We start from the raw sequence: 14,904 nt of genomic DNA on the forward strand, positions 1-14,904 counted from the left end.
AACATCAAGTTTAAATCTTACAGAATTACTGAAATGATCAAACCATATGAATGTTCTCAACTCATCTACTGAGGCAGGCTAGGTGCCTAACCATGATTTTTTTTGCTCCCTTCTTTCCAGTTCCTTCTACTGTATCCTCTTGGAGTTCCAAAAATTACTAGTAATTTTGTTATGTAATGAGAAACAACTATCCACTTCTATGGAAATAAAGAAGACTAAAGGTAGTAGAGAGGGGACATGTATACTTGAATTCTGTTCCGAGGAAAATGATCATGTGGTCAGCATCTCATCCACTGGCAACTCAAATGGAAAGAACTCTGAGAGTCTTGGGAAACCTAAACTAATTGTAAAAATATGTAGCTTTAGGGGCAAAACTAGAAGTGCATGTACATACAGGTCATGTGGGAGACAAAAGGGGAATGAGAAGAGAAAACTGATTAACAAGGGCAAGAAGATGTGAGCATCTAATGACAGCAATGATTCCCCAAGGGAACATTTGTCTTAGGTTGGAAATGGTCCCTTTAGAAAAATAAATACCTAGATTCTAAAACTACTCAAAAAAAAAAAAAAAAAAAGATTATTTTAAGGCATGAATGGCATAGAATTTTAGAAAAGAGTAACTTAAATTTTAAATTTCTCAGAGTGGCATTTTATTCTCATTTACTCTCACACAGAGTTAGCCAAAAATGCTGTGTTGTGCATCCAAATGCGCAGAGCCCTGGAGCAGCACTGACAAGGCCCTCCGGGTTTTCATACTGAGTACTTACCAGTCCCGAGTGATTGGATGCACCACAGGCAGGTTAAACCCATTCACTGGCCCAGGGCTGAAGGCCCTGCCCTTGACCACAGCAGAAACCATGAAAACCCATGGAAATAAGGAGGGCCACTTGAGCACTCGAGGAGGACACAGACAGAAAGACAGACATAAAAAGGAGGAGAATGGGAAAGAGGAAAGAATGTTTCCCTTTCCATAATTAGCTGCAAGCATCTCCCTAGGGTTCCTAGCACAATGCTCTGTACGGTATTGATGTGCAACGATTAGTTGCAGAACTGACTGAAGGCAGAGAGAGAAAAGGAGCCAGATGGGAGAGAGATAGAAACAGAAAGGAAATTAATGTCAGAAGAATCCAAAGAAAACACATGCCTCACTCTTCTTGCTATAGATGAGGACACTGGAGTTCAGAGTAAAGTGACTGTCTCAGGGCACAGAGCCAGTAGTGGCCCAATCGCGGCCATAATGCAGGTCAGTGTCCAGTCCAGTCCTCTGTCCAGTGCCCTCTGGGAGCTCCCCAGGCAGAGCTCCCCCAGGCTCTGTGACGCCTGGAGAAAAGGAAAGAAAGTAGTCTTTATAGGTTATCAAGCCTTTATAGTGGTGCAAAAGGGCACTGGATTAGAGTCTAATTCTAAACTTAACTTAGGAGACTTGTAAGCTTAACAAGTCAATGATTGTGAACCAATTTTCTTTTTTGTAAAATAAAAGTAATAGCTGCTCATCTGTCTATAGTAAGGATAAAACAAACAAACAAACAAACAAACAAAAAACAAAAGCTTTATAAGTAGATATGTCAACAGAAGGGGTCATTTTCAGTACTTTTGCGACTGTACTTAAGTACCTGAAGACATATGGATAGACACTGCAGAAGGAGCCTAGAAAGGAAGGGCAAAATTGGTATGGGAAGTCGAGGAGACATATCTTGTGAACACAGCACCTATGAGAGGAGAGGCACGGATGAAGGAGTCAGTGGGTGCTGCTTAACCCTACAATGTAAACCCTGTATCAGAGGACAGGGAGGGAGAAGCAGGAGAAAATATTAGCCAATCACAAGTCTGCAAGAACAAATCAGTTCAGATCTTTATACTATAGGATGTTCTCCTGACTGAAGTAGAACATCCATATTAGGATAGGAATAAGGTTAGGGCAATTGCCTGAGTCGGGGGGCAGTTCATGCAGGGCTTGAAATAACACAGAGCTTCAAAAACAGTTATAGAGCCTATTCTTTTCAAGATTTTATTAAAACATTTCCCAGAAATCCAAAGAAAAAGAGAAGAGAAATAGAGAAAAGAAGAAAAATGAATTCATTAATTTAAAGCACTTGTGTAATAACATTTGGGGCATACAAGCAATAAATCAAGACAATAAAGAAATTCCCCAGGACAAAGTCTATTTAAGGAGAACCAGGAAGGGAAGAAAGAAAAAGGGAAGAAAGGGACGATGGAAAGAAAGAAAAGAGAGAAAAATATTAGAAGCTGGGGGAAAACTTACTGGCTAGCTGTAGAGTTCAAAGATTTCTTGGAGGAGGTGAAGTTTAAGCCAACTCTTCATGGTAAGCAGAATTAATGAGCAAAGAGGATTTGGAAGATCCTGAACAAAGACATGGAAGTTAAGTTGTGATGTCTAAGGGAAGCTGCAAAACGCTGTATATTATCCTCCCTGAGGTGAGGAGTGGTCTCAGATAAGATGCTTCAGAGACCAAAGGATCCCCCCCGCCACAGTGAGTACCTCTTCTGTCAAGATAAGGCACTTGGGGTTTATCCTGCAGGTGATGAGAAACTATTGCAGAGTTCAAAGTAAGCCAGGAAAGCATATAAATGTCAACCATGCCAGTTTGATCTTACCCTTCCCCTCCTGGAAGGAGAGTTATGACCTGCTCTCTGCTCATTTTCTACAGATTGCCCATATTATAGCCTCTTCAAATGCCTACCCCAGACTCATTCAGAAGCACTGCTATGTTTGTTGGTTTCCAGCAGCTTCCTGGTTTAAAGTCCCCATGAACAGGTAGAGGATCATGTAAGAGAATCATAACCACAAATAATTTCCAATTGTACTGGAGATGGAAAGCGTGGATATTTATTAAGTCAAGCAATACACGCAAGGGTAGCTATTATGCAAACATTATTAGGCTCAAGGCTCACTTCTCTCTCCTGATTAATGTCCTTCCCCATGACCACTACTGTTTAAGATTTCTTCTGCATACAGAGAGCTTGCATCTATTAGTATTCAACTCCAGACTGTACCTTCTGAAAGATCAAGCTTAAAAAAACAAACAATGAGTTGTTATGATTATTGTATTGTTCTTTATTATTTCTCAGTCCCTAAGCTCGCCTTCCTGCCTTTTCCAAAACTCTCCCCAACTGGGGAAATCATGCTCCCAAATGCAAAGAAGGGAAGTCAAATTGCTAGGGGGAGGTAAAGGTTATTGAGTGGATGGATAGTAAGTTTTCTGGACAATTAAATCACATAAACTTACACAGTTAGACAGGAGAGTAAGGGAGGAGAGAACTGAGAAGTTTGTCGTTTTTAGAGCTTAGAAACTGAATCATTAATTTATGTGAAATGGTTACTTTTCCCTTCAGTGCTACCCCTTCCAGTAAACTGCTATCCAGTAAACATCATAAGACAGAAAACTGGAACTGACAAGTCAGAAAGGCAAGGAAGGAATCCCCGTCTTCCTTCTCAGTCTTAGGTCTCAATTCCCAAGGGTCTGGATATCCTCAGAAATCCGCACATGGAAGGAACAATGCTATCCACTGGAATCAGGAGAGGGAGAAAACAATCCCTGGGGTCACTGGCTGGCCACCTTCCCTGCAGAGCCACACCCTGTTTGAGGTTCTGGGGATACCACTGCACAAGGCAAACTCCACCCCTTGCCAGAAACTGATGTTTTGGCAAGAAGTCCAAATTAGGAAGGCATATACGGGAACTGATTCAGGATGCCTGAATTTAAGCCCTGTGAGCACGATTAACTAGCTGTAAACTTGGGCAAGTTACAGTTTACCAAACTTCAGTTTTCTCATTAGAAAAATGAAATAAAATCAGTTCTTTTTGAGACTCTGCAAATCAGCTCAAGGAACAGAGGATCTGACTGTTACGATCTTCTTTGTAGAACACCATGGAACACTGAATGTTTTTGACCTCATTATACAGAAAAAGAACCGTTTCTCACCTATGAAAAGAGAAGGTAAGATTACAGAAGGCCAATTACAGCTGTAGAGTTTGGCATATGACTACTTCCAAAGGGATAGTTTAAGGTTGTGGTTTTTGCTACGCCAACGAAAATATTTAATAAAAAGCATGCAGGACTTGGCAAAGCCTTGTGCATGTAGTTCTCAATAAATCAAATAACTACATCATATAGTTTCAACTCTGAACACTTATGTCTATTTAAAAACTTTAATCTTTCATGTTATTTCTCAGTTCTTAAATTAATATTCTATTACAAGACAGTTTGTCACCTACTAGTGATAGCAGTCACTTAAATCTGTTTTTAAAAAACTGTTGAAGAAAAAAATTAAAAGTACAAACAACAGATGTTGAACAAAGAGTAGCTTGTCCTCGTGTTGGGAGAGAAACCAGTTGATGCACTGAAACTGTAAACATATATAAGTCTTTGCCAACTTCTGCACATTTTTTAATTCCTCAATATTTCATCTGCAATGCAAGTAGCATATCCTAGAACTATTCCTTCAGAAATAGACATATTCTACATTCCAGGGCTATTTCTGACCCCACCCTAACCCTCTCATTTCACAGATGAGAAAACTGGGACTTGAGAGGTAACCACACTTTTCCAAGGTCACACAGATAGCTAGCAATCCAGCTGACAAAGGGACTCTTATTTTTTTCTTTGTTTCTTTTATATTTTCTTTAACATTATTGTGCATGATCCATGTTAGAATTCCTTCCACCATGCTGTTACCCCTTTAACCTGGAGCAAGGTGGGAAAAAATAGAAACAACCTCTAAAAAAGGTTTCATGAATGCGTCACATGGAAAATGAAGTCAATTTATGGCTTTAAGGTCCAACTCTTCTTATGCCGAGGGAGACCCTGAGTGCACCCATGGCAGATGTTGCGTTCACCATTCTGTTATTCGGAAGACGATGGGCATCTGCCTACTTCTCCTTTATTCAAAGTGACCTACTGCTTAGCTACCAGAGAGGTTGCACTGTCAGCTGCCCAAGAGTCTATTTCTTTGAGATATATATTTCTGCAGAGCTTTTCCCGTATTTTCCTTATCAGAAGCATTCTGTCCAATTTTTCTACTTTGTAAGCAGTCAGTCATGGTACATGAGTAACAAACTGTGAAGGCTTAGCTCCCCAAAATGGAACTTAGCATAATCATCAAACACAGCAAAGGTCGCTAACACTTATTTAATGGTACGGATAACTACTGGGAATTATAGTAATTAGGCATAAGTGAGAAGCAGCTCATGAGAATGACTCTAATTAGTATTATTTTACATAGTCATACTGAACAAGATGAAGTGAGAGAAAGGAGGAATTAGATGTTGCAAAAGACCTCCGCATTTTAATATAAGCCTAGAGGAGGTTTTGACAATTGATAATCAGCTATGTGCCAAGTCATTTGTTAATAGCTAAAATACAGAGGGTTTTTAATATCCTGGAACAAATCCAAGATTATTCTTAGAATGATACACAAATCTGGGATCAGGTGTTACTGTACATCAAACCATCCCAAAACATAGTGGCTTCAAACAGAACAATTATTTGTTTTGTTCAAAAATCTGCAATTTGGATGGGGGTCAGCCGAAAGTTTGTCTCCTCTCCACCTGACATCAGGTGGGGCAGCTCCATGGAAACCTCAAAGATCTACTTTCAAGACGACTACGTAGTACTGATAACTGGGTGCTGGTTTCAGCTGGGAGTTTTAGTTCCTCGTGCATGACATTCTGTGAGCCGTTTGAACTTCCTTCTGAAATGGTGACTGGGTTTCAAAAGCAACCACCCCAAGAAAGCCTAGTGGAAGTCACCTTGTCTTGGAAATCACATGAAGTCACTTCTGCTGCTACAGTCCTAAGTTGGTCCATATTCAAGAAAACACAGACCCCACATCTCAATGAAAAGAATGTCAAAGTCATACTGCAAGAAGAATGTGTGGGATGGGAGATCATGCTGTGGCTGTTTTTGGAAAATCCAGTCTGTCCCATCATACACTTGCGCTGTGACATACTTTGAGTAAGAGGGTTGATGTTGACTTTTAGTCAGCATTGGGAAATGGCCATGAACAACAGTTTTCTTACTGGAGTCACCCATGGGAATGTATTTTGCATACAGTGTCATTGAAAAATACAAAAGGTTGACAACTGCTTATCTGAAGGGTCAGCTTTTAGGAGTGGGAGGAAGAAAGGCAAGCAGAAGATGATGCAGACAACAGGTGTGTGTTGAGTTGAATTAAGAATTCCATCTAAGGTAGACTTTACCCTGAACTTCTCTTTAATAATCAGATGTAAGAAAAAACACTGTGCCTCCTCTTCTTTCTCCTCCAGCCAAGCAAGCAATCACTCACCAAACTCTAGTCCCATGTCCTTCACACCCGATCTACCCTCTTCTCCCCCACTGCCGAGAAATGGAGTGGAGGGCTCAGAGCACACACACTTCAGATATCTCCTCATCATTGGGATTCATCCATCAGCAGCATCTGAAGACCAATAAATGCTACAGTGGTCTAACATTCAACCACCACCTGTGCCAGTGGCGCTCAGAGGGTGTAACCATAGATGGGAGACATAAATAGGTTTTGTTTCTCTCCAATGACAGAGTTAATCCTCAGATTGAATTAGTCCCTGCTAATTGAATGCATGAATGCATAGGGGTTCTTTCCATCTGCTGCAGCAATCTTTTTGAAGATACTATTGGCATGGAAGGAGTTTCCTGTTTGGAGAAATAACAAACAGCCCCCTATCCAGTGTTCCCTCCTGGCAGAAAACTTCCACCTTGCTGCCAGAGGACCAGGACGTGCTCCCTTTAGAAGCAGTTCGTTCCATTTCTCTTATTTCTCCCCTGGAATTAGCTACAAACAGTGTGGGGACCAGATGTCTCTCCCAAACACCCCATTTGTTTACCTGTGGTTGCGAAACTGTTCTCTGGTTGTTTCACGTGTGAAACCCCCATCTCTCCACTTAAGCCACGAGCACAGGGACTGCATTTTAACTTTGCTCCTTTTTATTTTATCTATATTCTGTCTTTCAATAAAAACTATAGCATGAGAAATATATGAAGGCTTAATAAATACTCGGTTGATACTTGTGGTCTAGTGACTGAGCTATCATTCAATCTTCAAATCCTGAATCAAGGAAGACATTGTAAGGAGTGGAGGAAATCCCACTTTACTGGCTCCTGCTACACCTGGCAGTTGGTTTTGGAGCTGAAAATATTTTCATGTCTTTTTAGGCACCTAATCTAATCTAATCTCTTTAGGTATCTAGTGTTTATTAGATGCAGCGAAACAACATTGTAAGTATCTCGATAAATCATAAATATTTATCTTATGGGTCAAATTAGAGCCCTATACCAAGCAATAATTATTTCCTAGAACATCAGTGGTAAACCTTAGATCAATGTTAAGAGAAATTTCATGGGTGAATTTGCTTGGAGTCCTGGGTTAGAGAAGACAAGTTCATAGGTCTTCCTCAGTCTTCCACAACATCGTAGGTTATGTGCCAACAGTCCCAGGGGGGGATGACAGAGGTTCCTGAAAATATCTTTCGAGAATCTATGCAACTCAAATTTAATGTTTTTTCTAGTGATAATATATTAATATTACCATCTTTGGATGTAGTGGCCAACGCTTTAAAAAACAGAGTACCAGCGTGCCTGGGTGGCTCAGTTGCTTAAGCACCCAACTCTTGATTTTGGCTCAGGTCCTGATCTCTCTCAGCCATGAGATGGGGCCCCACGTCAGTCTCTGGGCTGGCAGCACAGGACCTGCTTGGGATTCTCTCTCTCCCTCTCTCTGCTCCTTCCCACTCGTGCTCTCTCTCTCTCTCAAAAATAAATAAGCATTTAGAAAAATATATAGTACCACCTTCTAAAGTCATACCTAACTGTTCCCTTAAATCTAGAAAAATAGAAATTCCTTTTTAGTATTCATATTACAGAATCCCATCAACCATTTTTGTTCAATAAATATTAAGCTTCCACCAACAGGGAAGGTTTTTCATACATACACAAAGGGTTTTAATCTGGTTACACCTTACTAAATTCATGAACCTCAAATAATCATAGCATACAATAACATTGTTTCTCCTCCTTAACATTTGAATAAAGTAACAGATATTAAAGTTCTCAGTACATTCGGACTGTTTCAGTATTCTCCAGAAGTATTCCATCTCTAGAATGTCCAGAGAATTTGACTTAGAACGATGAACTTTATTTTTGCTTTCCCAGCATCTGGATGGTAAAGCTATATTCCTAAGAGACTATGAGAAATGGAAGAACTAATAAATGAGGGTCTTGTTCGCCTCACAGGTGAGTGGAAGGTGCTAAGTAGAAGCAGCATGGCCACTGGACTCGGCTCATAATGACTTTCCCCGAGGACTTCAGAGACAGCCTCAGAACCTTGGCTTCATCCCGCCTCTCAACGTGGGGCCCCCTTCCTCCTGTGATAGGTCTCCTTGAACTCATCTGATGTACTCTAGCCGTGTCCTTCAGGATCTCTAAAAGGAACTTAGGTTGAAAAGCTGCCTTCATATTTCATTCAGTGATAGCCGCAAGCAGATGCGATGTGGCCTGGAAGCAATGGATGGTTACTGGTTTTACCCAAACATCAAGACTGCGTCTGGGAGGGGCGCCTGGGTGGCGCAGTCGGTTAAGCGTCCGACTTCAGCCAGGTCACGATCTCGCGGTCCGTGAGTTCGAGCCCCGCGTCGGGCTCTGGGCTGATGGCTCAGAGCCTGGAGCCTGTTTCCGATTCTGTGTCTCCCTCTCTCTCTGCCCCTCCCCCGTTCATGCTCTGTCTCTCTCTGTCCCAAAAATAAATAAAAACGTTGAAAAAAAAAATTAAAAAAAAAAAAAAAGACTGCGTCTGGGAAATGGTGTTTAAGGCCAGGATCCAAGTACAAATGAGTGTGCTCGGGAGCTCATAAAGATGATGGGTTTATGGGTCATCCAGTCATCGGGATGCTCAGTAAGTGCCTTATCAATGCCTGCCAGGTCACTGGCCACTCTGTATGATGAAGGCCTGTTGAACTAAGAACGGGTGTAGCCAAAACCCTCCTCACGGAAACACAAGTAACCAGGGAGGCGTTAACACAACAAAGGTCACTTTCAGGGACATAGAGCAACAAATGCACATAAAGCAAATGTGTACAATTTTTTTTTTAAAAGATAGTTTCTAGAGCCTACTCTCACTTGTAACTGTAAATGCAGACAATTTGTACTTGTAACTAGGTTATAATAAAAGGCTAATTTTGAACCTTCCCCATATTGGCATAGGACAGATATTAATTGAAAACAGAAAAATTAAGCATTTCATTGCAGAGAAGTGAAACATGAGTTTTAACTTTCACTTCGACATTGTGTTAAGTTGACTAAGGCAGAATCACAGCTTAAAAGCAAGAATTCTAAAGAAAAAGGTTAGTGTCGAAGCTTGCCTGGAAGATACAAAATAGAATAGGTTTCAGTATATGAGCAAATCTTCAAGGATATCCACTCAAGAGCAGATTTTACTGTCCAGTTGCTGTGAAGAGAAATCAAAACAAAACCTTCATTCTTCTTAGGAACTCGCATATTCTTAAGGAATTAAAGAGTATCTATAAAGTAACACACGTGTACTTACATATCCACATGTAGCCCCTGACTGCTAGGGAAAGAGAGTGGCGTATGGAACCATTTCCTAGGGAGGTTGTAAGAAATTGTCCAAAAAGGGAAGATCTGCATTGGCAGAAAATATGGGTGGGGAGTTTTCTGTGGAAAAGACCAGCTGGTGTAGAGGCATGGGGGGCCAAGGAGTAAGGGGCTTCACTTGATAAAGTGGGATGTCTGAAACGGGGGTAGGGGGAAAGGAGTCGGGAAGGGAGTGAAAAGGGCATCCCGGGAGAACAGCTTCCAAGATTCAGAGACTAATGTGAATCCAAAAACTTTTTTTTTTAATGTCACCGAAAATCACTCACCAACTCCATTTTCAGAATACAACATGGGCCAAGACTATCACTCTCTCCCTCAAATATAAAAGGAGCTTAACTAGAAAGATCGCTGGGAAATCAGATGCCCAAGGAACATCTCTGGGTGAGCCAGGATTTCTGAGAATGAGAAGGAGCCCACAGAGTTAGCTGGGGAAGATATGGGGCCCAGTGAGGCACACGGTCAGAGGAACGGAACAAACAGCTACACAAAGAGTATGGTTTCAATGACTTTTTTGTGGTCTTATAAAACACCACCTCTAACTTTTTGGCAACGGCTGAAAAATTGCCTTTACTTGGTAGGGTGCAAGAGGGGATGGAAATGTCATGAGACTGAGCAAAACTGAGTAGATTTTGGCTGATTACAAATCCCCTTTTCAATAAGCACCGGGGGCGTTGCTTTGTCAGGAGAAAAGCTGGAAACTGCATAATTAAATAGTAATGTATTTTGTTACCTTGTTAAAGAAAGCTACCAGTGTGAAAGCTGCCTGCGGCATTTATGCACTCGTAAAGTTGATTTCCTTTCTTTTCAGAAGGCGAGTACCTGGTGAGGTGTGGAAATAAAGTGCCGTCTGTCATCACGAGCAGGAATGTTAACAGACTGGCACCCATCTGCAGGAATCCATATGCACGCCCCGTGGAAAGCAGGACATCGGTGTCTCCTAAAGACCCTTCCCAAACCGAAGGTGACATTTTGGGTTTTTTCTCATGTGATCTCATTGCCCAGTATTCTTGTCTGCCTCAGAGGCCTGAGTCCAGAGAACAGAAGAAGCCTCAGATATCAGCCACCTCAGCCTGCTCTCTGAAGAGACCGAGGCTGAAGGAAACGATCTGCCCAAGCTCCCCACCCAGTAGAGAGTGCAGCCAGGGCCAGGCCTGGTCTCCCCACTCTGAGAAAAGGCTCCTGTCCTTGCCCGATGCTACCACCCACGCTCAAGTGGAGGAGGGATACACTCTTTGCCCGTCGGGTTGTAACTTGAAGGACATGTTTAGTGCCAGCAAATCTAGAAAATGACAGGCTTGGATAGTATCTTAAGTCCATGCCACAAGTAGGACATTGCAGGTCTACTTATAGAAAGAGCTATTCCCATTTTGGTTGTTTGATCACTTCTCTTGCCCTCCCCTGCAGGTCTACTCTCCCGCTCTGTCCCTTTCTTGCAAGCAAACTCTGTGCTAGGCATCGAGCTAATATTATCTAATTTAATCCTCAATATACATGTACTAGATAGGTCCTGTCACTGTCAGCACCCCTGTTTAAGGATGAAAAACCGAGGTTTAGTGAGGTTAAGTCATTCGCTGGAGGCCACAGGGCTAATAACACAGCAACGCCAGGATGGAAACCTAGCGTGGGAAACACTGATATGTAGGACGAGGCACTACACTGCCTCCCTTAGTCATCAGGTGGTAAAACAAGGTCCTCTCTTCCCATCTTCTCCCTGGTCAGCCAGGAATGCAGTTTTAGTGTCTCCATGCCCTATGCTTCTCTGGCTCTGATGAGGGATGCTACAGAAAGGAAGGTTGCAGCAGTAGGGGAAGGGAGTGGGTAGTAATGAACCACGGACAGGCCCCATGTGGAGTCATGTTGATGGAAGGATAGCCGCATGGGGATAAGAAAGTCGTACCCTGACATGCAGGGCACCCAAAGTGGACCCAGAAAATGAGGACTGATACAGAAGTCTGGCAAAATAAGGCAGCATTTAGTTGACTTCATGATCTTGAAAACAAGCCAGACTGATGGCTATGTCCACAGCTCTATGCAGGACAGCACAGGCCTAAGGAGCTAGAGTAGACAGCCTGGGCAGGACAGCACAGGCCTAAGGAGCTAGAGTAGACAGCCTGGGCAAACAGAAATTCACGCAGAAAAAAAAATGCTTCCAACTGGAACATTCCAGTATGGAACATACCGTAAAATATCCAGGGCTAATCTTCCAGGGATCAACTGAAAAAGTGACAGTGTGTTCTAGTATTTTGCAACCGGTAATCATGGTAAGAGATGCTTAGGCCCAGACCGTCATTAAGGGAAACGAGTCACCAGCACCCATCTCATTATTTGCAGGAAGAAGTCATCAAAAGGAAAAATAAGCTTTAGATGGAGCTTACTGGGGGACAGGCGTTCATTGGATATTGGGGTTTGTAGTCAAGTAGACGACAGACAAATGGAGTAACAATGATCTTCAAATAAGGACTATGGTAGCTATCAGTGTACCTGCCTGGCCCCTTGGAGACATGGGTGTTAACATAGCTCAGATCCTACCATTTCATACAGTAAAAAGCATAAATCAACCCAGTAAACTTTAAAAAAGTTAGCACAATTTGATTTTTCATTTCTGCTCTTACAGGTGATGACATAGAGGCCAAATCGGGCACTTTCCATTCCCTTTCACACACTTACCTGTAGGATAAGTGACAGATCTGCAGGAACGGAATCTGTGATGGCTTCATCTGCTGCCAGAGGAGCCGTGACACATGGTGACCTCTTCTGAACCGTCCACTTACCAGCCAACCAGGTTAGCCTTCTCCCTTCCTAACTCTCTCTTGTTACTTTCTTATTTATTTATTTATTTTGAGAGAGAAAGAGAGAGTGGGTGAGGGGCAGAGAGAGAGAGAGAGAGAGAGAGAGAGAAAGAGAGAGAACCCCAAGCAGGCTCTTCCTCTCTGCTGTCAGCACAGAGCCCAATGGGGGGCTTGAACTCACCAACCGTGAGATCATGACCTGAGCCGAAATGAAGAGTCAGGCGTTTAAACGACCCAGCCACACAGGCGCCCCTCTTGTTACTTTCTTATTTGGCAATGTTTTAAATGCTTAACATATTCTCTGAGGCCAGAGAATGTCGAGCCAAGTTGTAAGTGAATCTCAGTAAAGAGCACCCTTCCCTCTCAACATACACTCAGCTATAACAGGGCTTCAAAAGATAATTAGATAATGATCCCCAACAAAGCATTCCAAAGAAACCAGAAGGATCAAAGGATGATATGGTTACAATCAATAGTGAGATTTAACAAAGGGGGTGGAGAGAAAAGAGCAGGGTCAGGACACATAGAAAGCGATATAACCTGATTTTGGAAAGCCCAGGGGTTTTTGTTTTGTTTTGTTTGCTTGTTCTGTTTTATTTTGTTTTTTAATCAGCAGCGATGGTCTGTTTTCCTATGAAATGTGAAAGAAGGCTAGCCAAAGAAAAGCATGCTGTCATTTTTATTCCTTTCCTTTCACACAGTCCTTAGGGAGCACCCAGTGAGACCACCATAAAAGGCCATTTTTTCAGCACATTACCAACTGAATTTCTTTGGAAAAGGTCCAGGACTAACCTATCTTCCAGGACTAACAGGAACAATGTTAATGAGGCTACAACGGAATTCAAAGATGTGTATTGAAAGTTTCTGTTTGCCAACACCATATACTGCAGCAAATGTAACAGTGAGACTTGTATAGAGAAAATCAATTCTGTGCCAGGGAACAGCATCGAATGGGGCAACATCTCTATTCACTGGGTTCATAGTCAAATAAGAAGGGCAACACCACCCATGGGGAAAAAATTTGGAATACACTCAAAAAAACAGTAAGTGAATAGGGAAGGAGAAATTGGGGGCATTTGAGTTGTCAGGAAAATTCATCATTGTTTGTCCTTTGAATCTATGCAGGTGGTTCCAACATGCAAGAATTAATGAGGACCAAGGAGGGACTTGAATGAAAGACAGTGAAGGTGGTCTGCCAGAGAGGTGGTAGGAGGTGATACAGACCATATGGCTGGGTGAATACAAAGGAGATGAACCTGGAGAGGGGCCCACAAGCTGGGGAGTAGAAATAATTCACTAAAGCAACATGAGCTAAACCAGGCTAAGAAAGGGCCTCAAAAGTGAGCACTGAAATGTTTGAATCTAATTAAAAAGCCAATGGGGGATTCCATAGCCAGAAACAGAATATGGGGCAAAAAAGAACACTCTAGCAACTTTGCATTAGCTAGTCCAAAGTCATTGCAAAGTGGCATACTGTGATGGCCAACGTTGAAAACCCTTCCCAGTGAGGCAATTAAAGATCTGTGAGGTTTCCATCTGTATGATCAGCCGAGTTTACTCACCACATTTTACTAATTAACAGCTTATAGAAAATTAAAGGAAAAACATCTAACTTTCTTAACCTACTCTACCATTCTGGTCGTCTTATTGTCTACCTGTTGTGATATTTACTTAAGGAAATAGCTACCTATCGAGAATTCTACCTTTTTTTACAAATGGAGGCTACTGACAGGATATTAGATCCCTGTTTCCTTGATGATGAAATATGAGGATAGGAGAAGCGGGATCAACAACACATCTTTGAATTGTTCTGTGTCAAGGGTACTGGTCACTGATATGAAAAAATATACATACCTCATTTTGAATGATGAACTACTGCCCAATAATTAGGAGACCTCCATTCAACCAAAAGAATCAAGATTTCCTACTACATGAGTTCAACCTTTAGCAATGCTATGGAGGGACAGCATGGAGGAGTGGCTAAGAATGGGATCTAGATTACCTGAGTGTAAATCCAAATTCTAACCCTTCCTAGCTGCGCATGGGAGCTTGGACAAGTCAGCTAAAAGGTTTGTGCCTTAGTTTCCTCACCTGTAAAATGGGAGGGCTAGTAGTATTGCTAGGATTGTTTTGTAGATTCAACATATGTAAAACATCTGTAGTAGTCAGTTCAGTATGTAACAATGTGCTGTGACCGTGAAGAAACTACTTAACTTCAACAGAACACACCGTAGGACAATGCCTGGCACCGATTAAGTTTTAATCAACACGGACCTTTTTAAGGTTTTAAGTACATGTAAGGATATATTATTCCAAATAATTCCAAGGAGTAGTTGAAATTATTTTGCTGAAATACAAGGACCCAAACCATTAATCCCTCCGTCCTCAGTTTCTCAAAATCAACTATTCCCATTTCAATTTTTCAATTTCAGGAGATAGCAGAAATGTAAAAACACATAGAACCTTCCAGA

The 14,904-nt window shown here is 41.9% G+C and overlaps 1 protein-coding gene across 12 annotated transcripts in view; it reads right to left on the reverse strand.

Moving 5' to 3' along the window:
* DGKI (diacylglycerol kinase iota) overlaps positions 1-14,904 on the reverse strand; it is a 444,802-nt gene that overhangs the window by 25,399 nt on the left and 404,499 nt on the right. The window lies entirely within an intron of this gene.

The sequence above is a fragment of the Leopardus geoffroyi genome, chromosome A2 (genome assembly GCF_018350155.1).
Source record: "Leopardus geoffroyi isolate Oge1 chromosome A2, O.geoffroyi_Oge1_pat1.0, whole genome shotgun sequence".
In the NCBI taxonomy this organism is placed as follows: Eukaryota; Metazoa; Chordata; class Mammalia; order Carnivora; family Felidae; genus Leopardus; species Leopardus geoffroyi.